Raw genomic sequence first — 17,566 nt, forward strand, 5'->3', positions numbered from 1 at the left:
ACACTCAAGAAAGTGTAAATCATCTGTCAGAATTGCTAGGCAACAGACTCCTGCCTTTGGGATGACTGTGCAGGGAATGATAGTGCAATGTTTTCCATCGTTTTTTCATTGGTTGCCTGAGTTGTCTTTTTTAGCTTGTAGGAAAGCTGTATGGGTGACCTTCTATAATGAAACACAATCTTTCTGCTTCAGCCATGTTGATAATTTTACAATGATCTTCAACTGAATTTAATTCTCAGCAGGCTTGTATTCTCTAATAAAGCTCCATGTTTGATAAATATTATTTTAATAACAACACTGATTCCTTTAAAATCATAATGTTCCCTTAGAGTTCCCTTAGACTCAACAGAATCCAAGGAATCATGAAGACAAAGTTCTTCAACAAAGTTTTAAGAAAGCTTACAACTAACAGAAGAGTAGTAGCCTATTTTTTACACAACAGATTTTAATATATATATGTATTAAATACATATGGTGTGATTTGTTGCTAAATTGTGTAGCTATCACTGCCGCCTCTTCCTGAGCAAAAAGGGCAACAGAATTTTGTAGAAGGAGGCTATCTATCATATTTATGTCATTTTCAATGCATATTCTGCAATCTCTAGCTGCTGGAATAAACCATGTTATAATTTAAACTTCATCAGGTTATTTTTAAGAAGCAAAAAACTGAAAGATAGATCATATCACAGTATTGAGTGTAAGTATGTTGCACTCAATTCAACGGGTGCCAATATGCTGCAACTATTTCCACTTTGGTGGAAAATAGGCTGTCCACAGAAAGAATTTGCTAAGAATCAGAGTGTAGAATTAAAATGTTCAATGCTGGTGTCATTACCTATATGAGTTCTTGACTGCCTTATTAGGCAAAAGGAAGCACCTCTCCAGCTGGCATTTATTGACACCAATTTTTCTTCTCTGTTCACAAGTATGCAATTACTAAATAATCAAAGGCAAGAGCACATGAAAAAAAATAAATAAAAAAGAAGGAACTGAGAAAGTAGCTGTTTCAGAACTGACCTTTGCTGTTCCTGAATGTTACATTTTGGTGATCCTTTGATAAATGAGATCAACAGCATCTTTAAAGAATGCTTATTCTTCCATTCCCTGAAGAAATACCATCCACCATCCAGATTCTATTATTTTTCGTAACTGAGTTGTAAAGAAAACAGTGTCTATGCTGATACTGCTGGTTTTCCTTTACTCTTCCATACACTAATAAATAATCACTATTAATTCAAGGAGATATTACTGTAGGAAAAAAATAGCAACAATACCTCTAACCCCAAGTTTTGAGAAATCACAAGTAACTTTCCAACCTTTTGAGAATCACAGAATTTTTTAAAAGCAATATAATGCTATTAGGTAGACCTGTGCTGTACACACATGCATTAGAAATTGTCAGAAGATTGATGTTTTAGGTAATATGCACAATATTTATTCAACTAGATATTTGTCCACTACCCCTGGGACAATGACTCCAGTAATTCTAGTGTATTTTCTAGTGTAAGCAATATAACTTTTGCCTACTCCTCCTGTCTTACGAATATGCTTATATCCAGCAGTTCCTCACAGTTTCCTCTAGCACATGCTTTCACTTGTGCACTCTATTTTGTGTTTTGCTTGCCCTTGCCATCAGTTTCTTATACCTGTCATACATTGCACTTTCTGACTTTATCCTTATATTCCCTTTCACACTGCAACTTTAATTAGTCTCAATTTTCCACAGCTTTTTTCTTCTGGAAGATGCTTCCTTACGCATTTCTTAGTGCATTTCATTCCTCCACTTTTCCTCCCTTTACACTTTACTCTTCAGTTTCAAAGCCATGAGTGGACTTAATGGCAGATTGTTACTCAGCTTCTGTCCTCATGGAACCAGTACTAAGAGACTTACAGCTTCTGCCTCCAAAGCTACAAGAAAATGGGTCATTAATACAGTAATACTGTTAATATTAAATTAGAGAGACATTAATGAGCATTCTGTGGACAACTTCATAACAGATTCTAATGTTTACACCAACCTCTTCATGTGTGATTCTCATAAAGAGGCAAGTAGTAAAGTGCCGTTATTTAATTTATTGAAATAATCAAATTTGAATTAATATATCCACCGAAATTGAACTGAATCATGGAACAGTATCTGCTTACAAAAGAACAGATGGATTTAACAGGTTTTAATTCATCCCTTATAAATATAATTCCAGACAAATGCTATCATTATTTGCCATGTTTTTGTGATGCCTTGCAATGATACCTTACAAATGTAGTTGTATTACCAGCACTGATTTGTGTTGTTGAACTTCAGAGAATCACAGAATCACAGAATCACAGAATGTCAGGGATTGGAAGGGACCTCCAAAGATCATCTAGTCCAATCCCCCCACTGGAGCAGGAACACCTAGGTGAGGTTACACAGGAAGGCATCCAGGTGGGTTTTGAATGTCTCCAGAGAAGGAGACTCCACAACCTCCCTGGGCAGCCTGTTCCAGTGCTCTGGCACCCTCACTGTGAAGAAGTTTCTTCTCATATTTAAGCGAAACCTCCTCTATTGCAATTTGTACCCATTGCCCCTTGTCGTATCATTGGTTGTCACCGAGAAGAGCCTAGCTCCATCCTCATGACACTCACCCTTCATATATTTATACACATTAATGAGGTCACCCTTCAGTCTCCTCTTCTCCAAGCTAAAGAGAAGCAGCTCCTTCAGCCTTTCCTGATAAGGGAGATGCTCCACTCCCTTAATCATCTTCATGGCTCTGCGCTGGACTCTCTCAAGCAGTTCCCTATCCTTCTTGAACTGAGAGGCCCAGAACTGGACACAATATTCCAGATGTGGTCTCACCAAGGCAGAGTAGAGGGGAAGGAGAACCTCTCTCGACCTGCTAACCACCCCCCTTCTAATACACCCCAGGATGCCGTTGGCCTTCTTGGCCACAAGGGCACAGTGCTGGCTCATGGTCATCCTGCTGTTCACCAGGACCTCCAGGTCCCTTTCCCCTACGCTGCTCTCTAACAGGTCGTTCCCCAGCTGATATTGGAACCTGGGATTGTTCCTGCCCAGATGCAAGACTCTACCCTTGCCCTTGTTATATTTCATTAAATTTTTCCCTGGCCAACTCTATAGCATGTCCAGGTCTCACTGGATGGCAGCACAGCCTTCTGGTGTGTCAGCCACTTCTCCCAGTTTTGTGTCATCAGCAAACTTGCTGACAGTGCACTCTATTCCCTCATCCAAGTAATTGATGAATACATTGAATAATACTGGCCCCAGTACCGACCCTTGAGGGACTCCATTAGATACAGGCCTCCAACTAGACTCTGCCCCATTGACCATGACTCTCTGGCTTCTTTCCTTCAACCAGTTCACAGTCCACCTCACTACCTGGTCATCCAGACCACGCTTCCTCAGTTTAACTGTGAGGATGCTGTGGGAGACTGTGTCAATTGTTTTACTGAAATCAAGATAGACCACATCCACTGCTTTGCCATCGTCTATCCACCTCGTTATGCCCTCATAAAAGGCTATGAGGTTGGTCAAACACGACTTCCCCCTGGTGAAGCCATGTTGACTACCCCTAATGACCCTTTTATCCTTGATATGCCTTGAGATGGCACCAAGGATAAGTTGTTCCAACACCTTTCCAGGGATGGAGGTGAGGCTGACCAGTTTATAGTTACCCGGGTCCTCCTTCTTGCCCTTTTTGAAGACTGGAGTGACATTTGCTTTCCTCCAGTCCTCAGGCACCTCTCCCGTTTCCCACGACTCAGCAAAGGTGATGGAGAGTAGCCTAGCAATGACTTCAGCCAGCTCCCTCAGCACCCACAGGTGCATCCCATCTGGACCCATGGATTTATGGGTATCCAGATGGCTTAACTGGTCCCTAACCCAGTCCTCATCAACCGAGGCAAATTCCTCCATTGTCCTGACTTCCTCTGGGGCCTCAGGGGTACGGGGCTCCTCAGGACAGCCTCCAGCAGTGCAGACAGAGACAAAGAAGGCATTTAGTAACTTTGCCTTCTCTGTATCTTCTGTCACCAGGGCACCCACTCCATTTATCACTTCAGATTATGCAGTAAAAAGCATGACTGAGGGACACACAGCTGAGCAGTTCTTTAAATCTTTAAGTATCAGGAAATTTAGATTTCAATCTTGACCTAGTCTCATCCAAGGCAATCTATAGATTCTTTTACCATGAGATGAAACATGCCCCTTCATTTGTTGATTTTGTGACTTTTTGCAAGGTAGCAACAAATATCAAGTGAGAACTGAAAGCAGTGAGAGTTGCTCAACCTCCATTTTTCCACAGTACTCCAAGAATTAGCACAAAAATAACAAGTCCTGTCTTCTCTATAGAACAGCTAGGCAATATTTTAGCTAGAGGTTTCAAAATTCACAGAGAATATGAGTGTCTAGAAAACTAGATGCAGTGTTTAATGTGGTACACCGTGATGATCAAATCAGCAAGTGCCACCAAATATACTGAGAAAAAAACCCCCAAAACTAATTAAAAGGGAGGTAGTTCATACCTCCATACCATTTTCTTTGCAGCTAGCAAAGTAAATTAAAAAAAACCCCATATCACAGTGAATGGAAGTATAATAAATACTGATTTTTGTGCAACCTAGATACGTTTTTTCTAAATAAAAATAAAAACTACAGTTACAGAAATTTGCCTTACAAAAATGTGAAAACACAAAAATGTTTCAGTAAATAAAGCTGAACAACAAAAGAGTAATTCACAATACTAATTATAAATTCAGAGCTCAGTAAATAAGGCACTTTGTGACAAGAAAACCAGGTTTAGATTTTCATCTTTCCACATTAAGCCAAAATCACTTTACATTTACACAATGAATTAAGGGGATTTTTTGGATCTAGGCATTAGCAATCAGGTTCAGAATCTCATGACTCTACTGAAAGAACATCAGCATATTCCTCTAAACTTACCTGTTTCATTATGCTTTGCAAGCACAGGATGTGTCATGATTCTGATAAAATCTGAAATTAGCATTTCCTTTTGTCCCATTCTCATTTCAGCTAGTAATACTTGCTCCTACTGAAAGGCAGCATGGCCTAATTAGTAAAGCACCATAGAAAGAGAGAAGAGACATATTTCTCACTCGAGACTGATCACTGACCAAAATCTTGCTCATTTATTTCATCTGTCTTATCATCTTCAACTGTGCAAGAGAAACTGCATATATGTACCACCTTACAGTGCAAGCCTCAGAGATCATTAGAAATTGGGAATACTAAGTTCGCTGATGACACAGAATTGGGAGGAGCTGTTGACAGTCTCAAGGGCAGAGAGGCCAGGCAGAGGGATCTGGACAAATTGAAGAACTGGGCAATCACCAACTGCATGAAGTTTAACAAGGGCAAGTGCCGGATTTTGCACCTGGCACATGGCAACTCTGGCTATACATACAGACCACGGAACGAGATGCTGGAGAGCAGCTCTGTGAACAGGGATTTGGGGATTCTGGTTGATGGCAAGTTGAACATGAGCCAAGTGTGCCCTGGCAGCCAAGTGGGCCAACCATGTCCTGGGGTGCATCAAGCACAACATTGCCAGCTGGGCAAGGGAGGTGAATGTCCCACTCTGCTCTGCACTGCTGTGGCCTCACCTGGAGCACTGTTCTGGGTGCCACAGGATAAAAAAGTTAGAAAGCTGGAGAGTGTCCAGAAGAGGGCTACGAAGTTGATTAAGAGTTTGGAGAAGAAGCCATATGAGGAGCAGCTAAAGTCACTCTGCTCAACCTGCAGAAGAGGAGACTGAGAGGAGGTCTACAGCTTCCTCACAAGGGGATGAGGAGGGGCAGGCATTGATCTCTCCGGCAACCAATGACAGAACCTGAGGGAATGGCAGGAAGGCGTGCCAGGAGAGGTTTAGGTTGGACATGAGGAAAAGGTTCTTCACCCAGAGGGTGGTGGAGCACTGGAACGGGCTCCCCAGGGAGGCAGTCACAGCCCCAATAATGACAGTGTTCAAGAAGAGACTGGACAATGCCCTCAGACACATGGTATGAACAGTGGGGTTGTCACATGTAGGGATGGGAGTTGGACTCAATGATCCTTGTGGGTCCCTTCCAACTCTGGACAGTCTATGATTCTATATTTCATATACAAAAATATGTGCAAAGTTCCTCTAAACGCTGTAAGAGGAAGTAATAACTTATTTCCTTTCTTACCATTTCTAAGAGAGAGACCCAATTCTTAATTTGTGCTTTATACCTACCTCTTGGGCTGTCTAGGGCTTTTTGATTTCTTTCTCAGGTAGGGAAAAGTTGCAATTAATCCCTTCCCTAATTACTGCAAATACAGTTGCTCTGAAGCGAAACCTCCCAGCTGGTACAGCTTAGCTCCTGATTCCTTAGACATTTAAAGAGAAGCCTCTGTTGTCTCCCTGTCTTCACAAAGTTGTACTTGCTTTGGTTGTAAACACCCCATCTCTGGAAACATTCGAGGTCAGGTTGGACAGGGCTCTGAGCGACCTGATATAGTTGAAGACATCCCCAGAGTGATGTGCAGGGGAGCTGGACTAAATGACCTCTAAAGGTCCCTTCCAACCCAAACCAGTCTATGCTGAACAAACTTAGTTGCTTTCTCTTCTCTTCTCTTCTCTTCTCTTCTCTTCTCTTCTCTTCTCTTCTCTTCTCTTCTCTTCTCTTCTCTTCTCTTCTCTTCTCTTCTCTTCTCTTCTCTTCTCTTCTCTTCCCTTCTCTTCCCTTCTCTTCCCTTCTCTTCTCTTCCCTTCCCTTCCCTTCCCTTCCCTTCCCTTCCCTTCCCTTCCCTTCCCTTCCCTTCCCTTCCCTTCCCTTCCCTTCCCTTCCCTTTCCCCCCCCTTCTCCTCCTTTCTCCTTTCTCTTTCCTTTCTCCTCTTTCCTTTTTTCTTTTCCTTTTTAATATGTTCGACAGACAGCTAACAGGGTTTTCAGCTTCAATGAGGTCTGTCATGTATTTTAGATCAAAGATATGCTTCATGGCCCAATTAAAACTATCTCCCACAACTGTAATAATCTTTCTGCTCAATATTGCTAAAAAACACAAAACATTTTACTAACATATGAACTCCCAACACATTGCTATAGTCAGAAAGACTAAAGTAACTTAGGATAGTGTGCACAGTGAAATGAGGAGCAGAAGTAACAGCACACTTCCCTGGGTTTTGAAGCTGTTCCAGTGGCTACTGAAAATTGCAACCGGAAGCCCAGAATCCATTTTGGAGAAAAGCCCTGAGAATATTTAAAGGATTTTTGAAAGTGCCTTACAAATAAGATTCAGTGAGGTCAGTCTAATTAGCTTATCAAAGTAAATGGTTAAAATGTGACTTGGTGACCCTTCTTTATCTACAAAATAATCTGTTATTCCTGGAAAGTAGAAATTTAGCATGAGCTCACACGATTATGGTAAACAAGTAAAAAAATAGTCAACACATCAAATTTCAAGTTAAATTCTGGTTTCTAATAAATCACGTCTAACCAGAGTAGTTACCCATGGGAATTGTTTGCCAAGTGCGTTAGTGGAGTCCTCATCACAGTAAATATTTTAGCCATGATAGGGTGTTTTTCTATATATTTCATCCTAATTTATGCTGTAATTAATTCCGGAAGATCCAAAGTCCCATATTATGCAGGAGGACAAATCAGATGATCTTAATATCTCTCTCTGGCTTTCAGAATACATTATCTAATTAACAGTTATTCTGAAGCTGCAAAGAGTCTAAACACTTGTTTCCCTTAACAGCAGTTATACTAATTTCCCTTTTGAGTGCACATTTGATTTTTCATGTTGTTTTCATTACAAGCATAGATATCTAAAGTGCACACTAGGGTTAATCTGTCCTTATGCTAGCAAAATATTAGATTGAGATTGTGCAAGCCTGAGTGAAGCAGTTATTTGCTTATTTTACAACAGACATAAAGACAACAGCAATCAGAGTAGCTACTTGGTGTATTTCAGAAAAAGCTAAAGAAGTTAGGCGCATGAAACAATAAATAACCTTTTCTGATTTTAGCATGTTTTCTGTTAACTCTGCTTCTATTTCAAGACATGTTTTATCTTTCCTAATTATTAGTCCTAAATAAATCATCTGTTTAGTTTTCACAGAAATCATTCTTATATTGGTTGCTTTAGCCTTAAAAAAAAGTCACATCTAAAAAAGTCATGACAGGTTTTTTTCCTTTTCTTATTTATACTCTGATGATTTTAAGGAACGAATTTACTCTCAGTTGACTTCAACAGATTTTTCTAATTGTTGGGCAGCCTCCTAAAGTTGTCTTGCTTCCTATCCGCTACATTTTTTTTTTTTTAAGGAGCTTAGTGTTGGTGGGTCCTCCAAAGGCTGCAGTCCATTCAGTCCACCATGGAGCACTTTCTACTCTCTGACTTCAATGTTCTTTTTATCATTCCCTTTTCAGTCTCTTTCTAGTTCTTGCTCTATTTAGATATCTCTCTTGCTTTTGCTGTTTTTCTCTCTCCCTGTGTTCCCTCATTCTCTTCCCCTTGGTGTTTTCTGCCATTTAAAAGTTATGTTTTCACAGACGCACCAGAGACTCCTCCGGTGTGCTCAGCTTTGGCCTGTGGTGGGTCTGCTGCTGAGCTGGCTGTGTCCAGCACAGGGCAGCCCCTGATCTTCTCCCACAGAAGCCACCCCTGTAGCACCCCTCACCCCACTCTGAAAACCTTACCACATAACTAAAAGGAAGAATTAAAAAGAAAATGGATAAAAAAAGGAAGATCTAACATTCATAAGTTGCAAAGCCAAATGGACTGGAAGAAGTAAGAGAAGAGAAGAACATAAGAAATTCATTGTAACAGAGACAGAAAAAGAGAAACCCCTGTAATATTCTATGTGAAGTTTGAACAGAATGTATTTTTCTTGTTGAGAAGCATTTGTGCTTTGCAGTGCTTAGCAGTCTTATATGTAGTTATAGTATTCACTAAACTTGGAATATTGCTGATTATTGAAAAGTAATCGATGCTCTGATAATTCTATTCCACATATCCAGAAACGTGGAAACACGGAACAGTAGCACTCTGCAGGGAAGGCTACAAGTTCACATTTTTACTTGGTTTAAGTAAGCTTTAAAAAAGTAGTAATTTGCCACATGTATTCAATATATAGAAAATACCAATCCGTAATCTTAAGAAAGCTCCTACATATCTAATTCCAGTTGAAAACATTTGAATGAGAAATGAAAATATTTTTTAATTTTTTTTTTTTACAGCTACACACATTAACGCTTTTGAAATTACTTCCATTTCAGAAGTTAATACAACTGAACAGAACCAAATGTTTTGCATAACATTAATTAAAGGACTATTGTATCAACTTTATTTTATATAATGATTTCAGCTAAGGAAAAAATTCCTTTCCATTAGGCAGAAACATCCAGACCTTCTTTATTTTCATTAATACAGGTATATATGAAATTACTAATATTTGTAAGCAATCACTGCCTTTTCTAATGGATATTTTGAGCCCATATCGATTTGGGCAAATTTGTTTCTGCTAAGGTCAATAATGATGAATGATACATGTTCTGCATGGGGTTGCTCAGTACTTCAAATTAAATTATTGTAATTATCTAGTTATTTTTTAAAGACAGCTCTACTACATTTGACAGAGTGACTGTTTAATACTTTTCCTTTAAAATTACTTAAATTAATTTAGAATTTTTGAAAATGGAAAATAATGATATGTATTTAAATTGCAGAATTTTAACATATGATTCTGCAGCTTCCTCTTCACCTTCCTTTGAGGCACTTATTTTAACCCATGGATTTGCCTGTTCATATCCTGTAAGTTATGCTACTAGTTTTTGTGGTATATATAAAGGTATACTAGTAGAATAGGATTTATTATCACTTGTGAACTCTGTCAGGATATCAGGACTCCAGCAGTGAATGGTGACATTCCTTTGCATGAAGTCACAGGGACTACAATAATCAGATCAAACACAAATTGCCCAATTTCTGGATTTTGCAGTAGACCTAGTCCAAATATTAGATTGCTGTGATGCCACAGGATACTCCAGATTCATTTAATTAATTTCTTATCATCAATTAAAATATTATGAATAAAAGATAATGAAAAATATGCAATAAAGCAGAATATAGCCACTGTTGGAGTTCTGATTATACAACACTGTAGAGAAAAGGATGGTGACAGAACAGTGGAGGCCCGTCCTTTCTCACTTGTGGGGCAATTGTATTTCTAGAAAAGAAAATGAACTATTTTTTCAGCAACAGTAAAGCAGAAGGCTAACTCTTCTTATTCATATTTGTGTAGTGAGTGCTCAAAGAGAACTAGTCAGACAACATTGTGTTTGGTATCTATTTCTGGGAAAACACTGAACAAAATATAGCATTTTCTGTTCTTGTTAGCCTTTTCTTAAATCCAGGCTACATTTACCACAGCAAAAGTTACTGCAACATCAAAAATCAAACAGGAATTTTAAGTATTTGTGTTGATCCCCAGGTGTAAGAAATCAGGAAAGGAAGGCAAGAGACCAGCATAGATGAGTGGACACCTGCTGGCCAAAATAGAGGGCAAGAAGGAAATGTACAGGGAAGCAGGGAAGACTACAGGGATGCCATCTTGTTTTGTGGAGATGGGGTTAGGAAGGCCAAGGAGCGGCTGGAGCTGAACTTGGCAAGGAACACAGAGACTAATAAGAAGGGCTTCTACAGCTATGTCAGCCAGAAAAGGAAGGTCAAAGAAAGTGTAGCCCCCCCGATGAGCAAGACTGGTAAACTAGTAACAACGGGCGAAGAGAAGACTCAAGAGCTTCTTTGTCTCAGCCTTCAATGGTAAGCTCTCTTTCCCACACCTCTTGAGTAGATGGACTGCAAGACAGGGCCTGGGGGAGCAGAGTCTCTTCCACCATAAGAGATTAGGTTCGTGACCACCTGAGGAACCTGGCTATACATAGCTCTATGGGACCTGATGAGATGCATCCGAGTCCTGAAGGAATTGGCTGAGGTAGTACCCAAGCCACTGTCCATGGTATTCGAAAAGTGATGGCAGTCAGGTGAAGTCACTGGTGACTGGAAAAAGGCAAACATTGCACCCATTTTTAAAGAGGGTAGAAAGGAGGACTCTGGGAACTATTGACCTGTCAGCCTCACCTCTGTGCCTGGGAAGATCATAGAACAGATCCTCCTAGAAGCTATGCCAAGGCACATAAAGGACAGAGAGGTGATTCAAGACAGCCAGCATGGCTTCACCAAGGGCAAATCCTGCCTGACCAACCTAGTGGCCTTCTGTGATAGAGTGATTGCATTAATGGCCAAGGCAAGAGCTAGACATGTCATATATTCAAATTTCTGTAAGGCCTTTGACATGGTCCCTCACAACATCTTTCTCTCTAAATTAGAGATATATAGGTTTGATTGGTAGACTGTTTGGTGGATGAGGAATTGGTTGGATGGTCACATCCAGAGAGGAGTGGTCAATGGCTCAATGTCCAGATGGAGAACCTGACAATTACTGTTCCTCCGGTGTCCATATTGGGACCAATACAGTTTAATACCTTCATCAATGACATAAATAGTGGGATTGAGTGCACCTTCAGCAAGTTTGCAGATGACACCAAGCTGAGTGGTGTGGCTGACATGTCTGACAGACAGGATGCCATCCAGAGGGACCTGGACATACTCAAGAAGCGGGCCCATGTAAACTTCATGAGGTTCAACAAGGCCAGATGCAAGGTCCTGAACCTGGGTGGGGGCAACCCCTGGCATAAATACAGACTGGGGGATGAAGTGAATGAGAGCAGCCCTACCGAGAAGGACTTGGGGTATTCATGGGTGAAAAGATGGACATGAGCTGGCAATGTATACTTGCAGACCAGAAAACCAATCATATCCTGGGCTATATCAAAAGAAGAGTGGCCAGCAGGTCAGGGAGGTGACTCTGCCCCTCTACTCTGTTCTGGTGAGACCCTACCTGGAGTACTGCATCCAGCTCTGGAGCCCTCAGCACAGAAAAGATATGAACCTGTTGGAGAGGGTCCAGAGGAGGGACACAAAAATGATCAGAGAGAAGGAGAAACTCTTCTGTGACAGTTGAGGTTATTCAACATCGAGAAGAGAAGACTCTGGGGACACCTTATTGCAGCCTTTCAATACCTAAAGGAGGCTTATAAGAAAGATGAGGACAGACTTTTCAGTAGGGCCTGTTGCGATAAGACATGGGGTAATGATTTTAAATTAAAAGAGGGGAGATTTAGAGTAGATATAAGGATGAAATTTTTACAGTGAGGGTAGTGAAACATTGGAACAGATTGTCCAGAGTGGTTGTAGATGCTCCATCACTGGAAACATTCAAAGTCAGGTGGGATGGGGCTCTAAGTAACCTGATATAGTTGAAGATGTCTCTGCTTATTGCAGAGGGGTTGGACTAGATGAAGTTTAAAGGTTCCTTCCAACCCAAACTATTCTATGATTCTGCACTGCCAGCTGGCTGAGGAAGGTGATTGTCCGCTTCTACTCTGCACTGGTGTGGCCTCACCTCGAGTAGTGTGTGCAGTTTTGGATGCCACAACATAGAAAGGATATAAAGCTACTTGAAAGTGTCCAGAGGAGGGCCACAAAATTGGTGAAGGGTTTACAGGAGAAGGTGTATGAGGAGCGACTAAAGTAACTTGGTTTGTTCAGCCTGGAGAAGAGGAGACTGAGAGGAGACCTCATCGCAGCTACAGCTTCCTCACAAGGGGAGAAGGAAGGGCAGGTGCTGATCTCTCTGGCGACCAATGACAGAACTTGAGGGATGTCAGGAAGATGTGCCAGGGAAGGTTTAGGTTGGACATTAGGAAAAGGTTCTTCACCCAGAGGGTAGTGAAGCACTGGAACAGGCCCCAAGCCTGACAGTGTTCAACAAGGAATTGAGCAACGCCCTCAGACACTTGGTGTGAACTTTGGAGTTGTCCTATGCAGGGACAGGAGTTGGACTCCATGATTCTTGTGAGTCCCTTCCAACTCAGGGCATTCTATGATTCTAGTTACAATCATCTAATACGATTTTAAAAAATTATTTTCCAATAGCCTTGAGAAGTCATTCAGGTGGAAATTTATTCTAGTTCAAGTGGTGCTTAATCGTTAACTTGTAAAAAGTATTTTATCTGAAACAATGGTAGAGAGGTAAGATATTTTTTCGTTGACAAGACATTTATGGTTTAAAACCTATATTAATTCTTTATGATGTTCTAAGAGGGATCACAGGTAGTTATTTCCTCTACAAAGTGTTTCCTGTTTTTACCTTCAGGACCAAAGGAATTCCGTGTAGTCTTATCCATTTCACAGAGATCAAAGAAAAAAGAGGAAGCTTTTTTAGAAATAATGACAAAAACCTCCTCTGAATTCCATGTGACTAGCTTTTTCCAGCTGTCTTAATGTAAATTGCTTACACTCCACATTTTATTGGTGAAAAATGCTATGGAAAGAATAGGATGGAAAAACAAGTATTTTGAAATGTTTTTCTTACTTTGCCTATGTATAAATTATGAAAAAATATTTTTTTTGCAGAGATATAAAAAAAGATTAAAATTTTTACTTGAAAGTCCTGTAAAATGTATTCTTTCTGCATGCAGCGGCTTGTTAATTTGCTCAACATTCTTTTTCCACAAGTTTCAAAAGACATCCCAGAAGACAACTTCTAGAAAACTCTTATATACAGAAAACATAGTGAAAATGGTGTATTTTTTTAAATTTATAAATACAGAATATACATATCTAGAGAGACACCATTCTCCATTTCTACCAACAACTCTACACAGTTGTTGTTTTCATGAAGAAGATTGATTTTAAAGAAGCAAGGAATTAAACCAGCTCTCATGAGTGCTCAGTATTTGATTTCCAATACAACTTTCCTGAGATAAAAATCAGAAAGCATACAGATTGAGTGTGTGGAATTTTTGAACTTTATCCTCAATGATAAATGTCAATTTGATCATCAGAATGCAACAATGTTTGAAATAATTTTTCTTTTTGGAAACTTACTTTTATGAAAGCTCAGTCTGGCTAGAGAATCCTTGAGTGTGGTAACAGGGTTTTGTTGCTGAAGGACAAGGAATGAGAAAAGGTTGCAGTGCACAACCAAAGTCTGCATGGTATGATTTTTCAAAATAGATATAAATAATGCACTGAAGTGTCACTGAATGAGTAATGCACACACTTTTCATATCCAGTCAAACTTTAAGAGAATGAAATATGTTTTCTAGTATCAACTCGCCCCAGTAGACAGTATTCCACATCACAAGAAACACTTAATTGAGTCCATTTGGCAGTTGCTGCTCAGCAGGGGTCTTGTAATGAAATAACATGTAATAACATACCTCTCATCCCTAGAGAGAGTGTCCCTGCAGGTCAAGGTTGGGGTCATTACAGGGGCAAGGTCAGGTAGCTTATGTTGTAGCTGCTATTGCCACATTGAATTCCATCTTTTTTTCTTTTTTTTTTTTTTTTAATAATGGAGAAAATTCATTTCATAGACTGTTTTCTAGCCTTTCACTCTCTCAAATACTTGTTTGTCCTGTCTTCCTGCAAAATCTCTGTAATATTACAGCACGACATTATCACAGAAAATTAAATATCCAATGAAACTGGATTAATGTTTCGTATTTGTTATTTACTAAACTAATCCTAATGGATGAGTCTATAATTTTTTTTATAAATTACTGTGCAATGACTTTTCCTATTAGCAAAGAGAATTGTTACAAACTAAGCCAGCAGAGTACCTAAAAGGTGCTAAATACCTCACAAGAAATGCTGAGTACCTTGTGGAGTTGGACATTGCATTTCAAGGGATACAAGGAAAAGATAATGAAAGCAAATGGCCTCTACATTTCCACTCTATACTATTGCATAGTAATAAAATCATAATAAAATATTAGAAAAACTATAATAAGTAAGAAAACGTGTTTGTATTATTGTCTGTAATGAAACAAAACTGATAAATTATTTCAAGAAAATAGTTTGGGGATCAGCAAATTAAAATGATGAACGAGGCAACCTTTGCCTTCTGAAATTATACAGACAAGTATCAGCTCACTGTCTTGCCCAGATAACACCTTATCATGGGGATTTAAAGTCAACATAAGTATTCAGAATGTCAGTTAAACTGGGAGATCAGGCATGTGCATATAGGAGCCATAAATGGGAGGTTTCACTCGAAATTTCTTCGTGAAAGGTTCTTCATAAAGGCTGGACCAGATGATCCTTCGAGGTCCCTTCCAACCTGGTTTTTTCTGTGATTCTATGGTAAGAAATCAGAAGACATCTTTCTCATTTGTGGAATTGAAGAGAAACTTTATCTAATTTTCTTTCAGGGGATGTATGTATCTTAGTTTTTAAAATGTGATGAGAGATAGATCTTAGATTTAAAAAGTGACAATTATGTACATAAAAAATAAAATGATATCGAGGCACTACTTAGTTTTATATATGCTGCGTAACTTTCCCATGGAAAATGTGACTTTAACAAATTAGTTTAAGATCTGCAATTGTGCATGACACTGAGGTACAATACAAATACGGATGTATTTAATCTGAATATATTTTGGATGGGTTTTTTTGGTTTTTTTTTCCAGGTGCCTTTATCAAAAAAAACATCCAATATTGATTACTATTCCTATTATACATCAGGTCCAGTTTCACTAAAGCTAACGAGGATTTACATCTCCTGAAGCGCTTTCCTCTCAATTTCTGAAGTTTCCTAAAGCTTCTGCAGTCACACTGAGTGCTTCCTTATCGAAAGAAATCAACAACTGGTCAACAATCAACAAGTTAAAGAAGCATATCATTAGCTCTCTTCAATAAAAACTATTTTTAAATGGGAGTTTATAGTAAAGAACTCCAGTCGTGATCTCTTACTGAGCTTATTAGAAAGATTTTGCCTTGATGTACTTGGCTTGTGGGCTAGGGGAGAGTAGCCAAGGGAAACGTAACTGTTGGTTTAGTAGTTTTGGCAGTAGGTAGGAAAAGAATTAAAGCTCTGATCTCCACTTCTGAATTGTTTTTTGTTCCCTTGTTTTATCCAGTAATGTTATAATGTAGAACCCGTACATATTTCCAGAGACCTTGATCTAGAAGTCTAATTCTGTCTTTCTCTATCTTACTCTTAAGCACAAGAAAAGAGTCAGATGACCTTCTGGGCCCTAGTCATGCATGACTGACTGGCATCGCAAAGAGTAGAAAATGTAGTCTTCCAATGGGAGCAGAGAGGGCAGTCACCTGGGGGAGTTCATGATCTGATGGTTGGAGTTCTCCCTTCAGCAGTAGGTGACTAAGTTACTAATTAATTATCACCTGGACAGGCATCCAGAAAAAAATAACGCAGGTTGCATCATACAAATATGAAAATACTTAAAATTTCCTATCCTTCATTTAGAAATGATGCAACAGATAACTAAATATCTGACCTGTGTGGACTAGATTTTCCCATGTTATCCTTACCTTCCCCATGGAATGCTGACAGGAAAGTAACTAAATTAAGGCAGCTCTCTTCACTGACTGTAGAGAGCTTGTGTTAGAAGGTCTGGATTGCCTATCTCTTGGAAAATGGGCATCTAAATTATCAGTGAGGATATGCCTCAAGTAGGCATTTCCACTCATCAGACTGGCTTCTACCCTTACTTTCCAGGCATAATATTCTAGTTCTAACAGGTTTTCCAGACTTAATTACTTATTTCTAACACATAACAGGAAACTGACTTTTTTAACCTCTGAACCAGCTCAGACAGTGCAGCTAGAAGCCTTGAATGCTTTGTCATATTGTCTTGTTTGTTTGCAAAGCCTGATATGCAAGCACGTGCACTCTGCTTGTCCATCAGCAAAGACTTCAGAAAGGCTTTTTTTAATGGTATTTACAAAGAACAGTATATGTATGCACTTGCTGACTGGACGTGACAAGATTTTGGTAAGCAACTGTGATAGATCACTCAAGTAAGTCAGCAACAGCCTAAGGAAACTAGCCAAAGAAGGAGTGACAGGTATTTTCAGAACGTAATAAATGTTGCTAGCATGAACAAAGAAATCCAGGCTTTGTTTTTGATATGGCAAAATAAAATAACTTAGCAAGGAGGTTTCCCTTTTTTTCAGAATGTGATCAGGTTGTAAATGGTTGTGTATGATTTAGAAGAGCATGTCTTCTAAAAAGGAAGAACTCTTTAGAGAAAAAGGAATTTAATTTATATTTTAGTGTGACTATTACACAGAAAAGAAAAAGAGACCAAATGTGTACTGGGCTGTCAATAAGACACGTAGACTATATCAAATGCTTTTCCTGTGCTATAACCATTCATGATAGATGCAAGCAGAAACAGTATTCTTCAAATGTCTATTGGAAAAATAAAATCTTGCTAAAAAACCCACCCTGTCTGACATTTTGAAAATACAATTCTTTCTTGACCAATTAAGTTTGCAGAACTGTGTTGATTCAAGTGGCCAGCAAGGTTAGGGTTAATATGAGAGAACGATGAAGTTCTTGTCAGTTCCCTCCATCTAAGTAAAAATGTGTAACCATAGCCCAATTCTACCTTAGGATATAATTCTGGTTACATCTCA

Source organism: Caloenas nicobarica, chromosome 5, assembly GCF_036013445.1.
Source record: "Caloenas nicobarica isolate bCalNic1 chromosome 5, bCalNic1.hap1, whole genome shotgun sequence".
Classification (NCBI taxonomy): Eukaryota; Metazoa; Chordata; class Aves; order Columbiformes; family Columbidae; genus Caloenas; species Caloenas nicobarica.